Source organism: Oreochromis niloticus, linkage group LG9 (genome assembly GCF_001858045.2).
Source record: "Oreochromis niloticus isolate F11D_XX linkage group LG9, O_niloticus_UMD_NMBU, whole genome shotgun sequence".
Classification (NCBI taxonomy): Eukaryota; Metazoa; Chordata; class Actinopteri; order Cichliformes; family Cichlidae; genus Oreochromis; species Oreochromis niloticus.
Genome location: NC_031974.2, coordinates 13,010,699 through 13,014,597, shown reverse-complemented (window position 1 = coordinate 13,014,597; position 3,899 = coordinate 13,010,699). Strand labels below are relative to the sequence as shown.

The following is a 3,899-nucleotide window of genomic DNA, read 5'->3' as shown; positions in this document are numbered from 1 at the left end:
CACCAACACAATGAAGCTTCACATCAGACTGAGAGCATGACGTGCAGTTTTTGCATCTTGACTTAGTGTATGTGGACTTTTTGTTTCAGTAAAATAAACGCTCACTGTTGCTTTTCAAAGGGCTTAAGTTCTGCAGCTTGGGGACCGACATTATATCACAAGCAAGACACACAAGCAACCGAGTCTTCTGCTTGTCTCTGATGAAAAAAGCAGTCAACAAAACTTTTCTTTTTGTGTGTGTGTTTTGGGGATTTTTTTTGCATTCCTTTACCAGTTTGGTATTTTTGTTTCCCTCCTCAGGCACAACTGATGCAATGACAAGGAGATGTTGCTTTAAGCCTTACAGTTTATTTTATTTTTTGGGGGACTGCTTATATGAATTCTAGTCTGGTAAAAGTCTCTCTTAGCATGTGTATTCGAGAGTTGCCAATTATTAAGCTCAATGGGAATTCATTTATTTCTAACTGTATTTCTTTTTTGGCGGGGCAGGCTTCAAGAGGACCTTGGGCATTTTGAAATTTTTTGTCGACACAGAAATGAACAATTTACTCATGTTTTATTTTCTAATTGGAAAACAGATGCAGTCACAAATATAAACTGGAGAGGTTGGAGACAAATTATAAAACGATGAGAGGCAGCATATTTCAAAAACAAAACCCTTTCACACTTTAACCGCGCACAGATATGGCCCTTATCTCTTGACTGGCTGCCTTTAAGCTGTAAAATTGACTTTAAGGTGCATATAATTGTTTTCAAATCACTTCTCAGATTACATCAGTGACCTCTTCAAAAGTTTATGCTGTTAACAGATGTGTGCAAACACACACTCACTGCACTCTAAGAAATGATACACTGATGTTGGTAGCATTATGTAAATGTTTTATGTTAAAATTAATGTCACCAATTGATTTTTAACTCTAAACACAAGGATATTGTTTTGATTTTAATTAACAACACAATATTTCAATACAACAAAATGCAGTACATTAAATCCAACGTAAAAAGTTCATTTAAAATGAACAGCACTTTAATTTGAAGAGGATTGTCCTAATAGGCTCTCCGTACTTCTCAGTTTGCACATTTGCAGTGTGGAAGTTTGAACAACTGCCATTTTCAGCTGAGACTTGCATCGTGCTCAGAAGCCTGGATAGAATCCATCGCTGTTTGAGGATTATTTGGTAAGTACAACAATTTAAGGATGACAAATTTGGTTAATGTATACTAAATGATAAACATCCGACATTTTCGGGAATACTTCTATATTTTTTATTTTAAAACAAATGATGTCTGGTACTTTTTTTAACACTCTAGCTTGTATGCCTCTCACAGGTGTTAGTAGTCAGGCATTTAACAAATATTATCGGGCCCACTTCGGTGTAATTTCCCAAAATGTTTTACGATTCATGTTAAGCTGCAACTTGCCTACTAAGAACCGCGGCTTTAAAATTACTCCCAACTTCTACCACGCATGCTCCCTGGCGTCAGTAATGGCCACCGGGAGTGCCAGCGATCCTGTCCGTTTGAAGAATGAAATATATGTATAGTGTGTTTTAGAAACATGTATCAAATAAGTTGCTACATTGTTTGAAGGAATTCTACCCTGTGTTGATATCTGGTTTAGTGTTAATCTCAGTGATTTAAGTGTAAGACATGCATTTATCTTTTGTCATTAAAATGTGGCATTATGTGTAATACAGTTATATGTAATGCATTTAACTCCTTGTATCAGTTTCCATTGATTATCAAAGTGACAATTTGTGTGTTCCTTCCTTCATTTTACGTTGGTCAGCTAGTTCTGTCTGTCAATAGATGCAACAAAAGTGGCTCAGTTGTGGTTGTGGTTATGAACTGTTATCTTTTATTGTATCTCTTCTTATCGTAATAAATACCAGAAAATATTGTGATAGGATTTTGAGTCCATATTGCCCAGTTCTAATCTGCTTTTTCATTTTAATATTTTTAGGGGTACAATTAATAATTATATTGTTGAACAGTCTAGAATTGATTAAAGCAAAAGTGAAAGTTTTCATGTATTGTCAAAATTGAAAAGCTTCTAGTTTTGTGTTCATATATTTGTTGATCTGACTCAGAAGAGTCAGTGCCTTACCAATCATTAACCTCACTGAATGTCACTAATGGGAGTTGTCAAACATTGCTTAATTACTCATCACTAATCACTCATCTGTTAATATTTTTGACTTTGTTTTGGAAAGAGGTGGAAAAGAACCAAAATCTTGTCTCACATTGAGTTCTTATCTCCACCAGAATACCAGCATTGATGTTAAAAAGCCAGATGACCTGTTCAAGGAATTCTTGGTAGGTTAGAAAAGGAGAAAGATCAGTTATTTAGGAAATTGAAGGTGGGCTCATTTGTTCATATGTATCTGTATGCAATTAGCTTTTTTCCCCCTTTGTTTTCATTTTAAGGATGTGGATCTTAGTGCAAGAAGAGAAACTGAGCAACTGACTTTGGGAGTCTGTGTTGTCAGACATGAAGGAGCAGACTCTGCAGATACACCTGAGGACATTGGTGTCATCATAGAAGGATGCACTGTGCTGCAAGCTCTTAGTGATGTGGCAAAGGGGTGTGCTCTCCTGCTTGGACTAATCTAGAGTCTAAATCTGAGGTACCCAAAGCACCTGAAATACATATCTGAATTTCTTCAGAAGGTGCTGATGGAGTTGGATGGGAACAACCTATCCATGAAGGTGCAAGTTCTGAAGAACAAACTGCTTGAGTGAAACTGCCTGCACTGAACTATAGAGGGCACTGAACTGGTTACAAGATTCTCAAACCCTTCTCCTTGCACTTTATAAACTGTTCAGTTTGAATTCCGCAAGAACTTCTGCAAGGCCTTTCACTTTTCTGCGTTCTTTGTTCTTGTTGAACTTTCACCACCATCCAGCTACATTGAACAAGACTGCTCCTAAGTTTGGACTTCAGTTTAAGTTTTGAAAAAAAAAAGGTTTTTTAAATATGGACAAAAATGCCACTAAAGTTATTTCTACCTGCTGTTTATAGGACTGTATTGTGAGTTTTCCATTGTAACCCAAGCAAGTTTAAATTAATTCATGTTAATGTTAAAAATGTTGGAATCACAACACTTTCCAGTTTTAATAACTTGATTTTAACATTTTGTATTATGTCTTCCTGCACTTAATATGCACTTGCATATATGTGAAGATATTTTTGTTTAGGAAAAAGGCATTGATCTAGAATTTTGAACAGCTCAAAGTTTGCTTCAGCACGTTTTACACCAAGTTTTATTAAAGTTAGGTTAACTAAACAAAATTGTGTTTGATTTATTTAATTTACTTTAAATAGAGTAAGTTGCAATTCTGTTAAAGTGATTTAATCGTATAGTTTCAGTAGAGCTTGTTTAGGGTTAGTCGATTTATCAGATGTACTTAAAATTTGTTGTTCAAATTAAATGTGTCATACATTTTATATTTCACTAACCCAGTTATGTGGAACCGGTTGACATAACTGGGTGGAGTAAATGCAACATTTTATTTCTTAGAGTGTGTTTCTCACTTCAGTGCTAAAGCCTGCAGTGACGCTGCATTTAGTTTGCAATTCTCTCTGACTCTAAGGCTATGTCCACACGTACCCGGGTATTTTTGAAAACGGAGATTTTCCGTTTTCGTTTTAAAAAGTAATCCCGTCCACACGTAAAGGCAGAAATGAAGGAAAACGCTGCTAGGAACATGCCAAAGCAGCAGGTGACGCTATATTCCTAACCGTGTAGAAATGTTGGCCAATCAGAAGTCTAGAAGCCTCGTGGGAAATAGTAAACAAAGCTGGGGCATAGAAGCAGAACCGAGTCGTATGTGTGGAGGGACAGTAACCATGTGTGTATATGTAAGCATTTAAACACTGCAGAGAGGACAATTAACAG

General features: G+C 36.2%; 1 long non-coding RNA gene across 1 annotated transcript; it reads left to right on the top strand.

Moving 5' to 3' along the window:
- Positions 1 to 1,061: 1,061 nt before the first annotated feature.
- On the top strand, positions 1,062 to 3,350 carry LOC102080751 (uncharacterized). The gene is made up of 3 exons (XR_265833.4): positions 1,062 to 1,178; positions 2,266 to 2,316; positions 2,428 to 3,350. It is a non-coding gene; the product is annotated as an uncharacterized LOC102080751 (long non-coding RNA).
- The last annotated feature ends 549 nt before the right edge of the window (positions 3,351 to 3,899 follow it).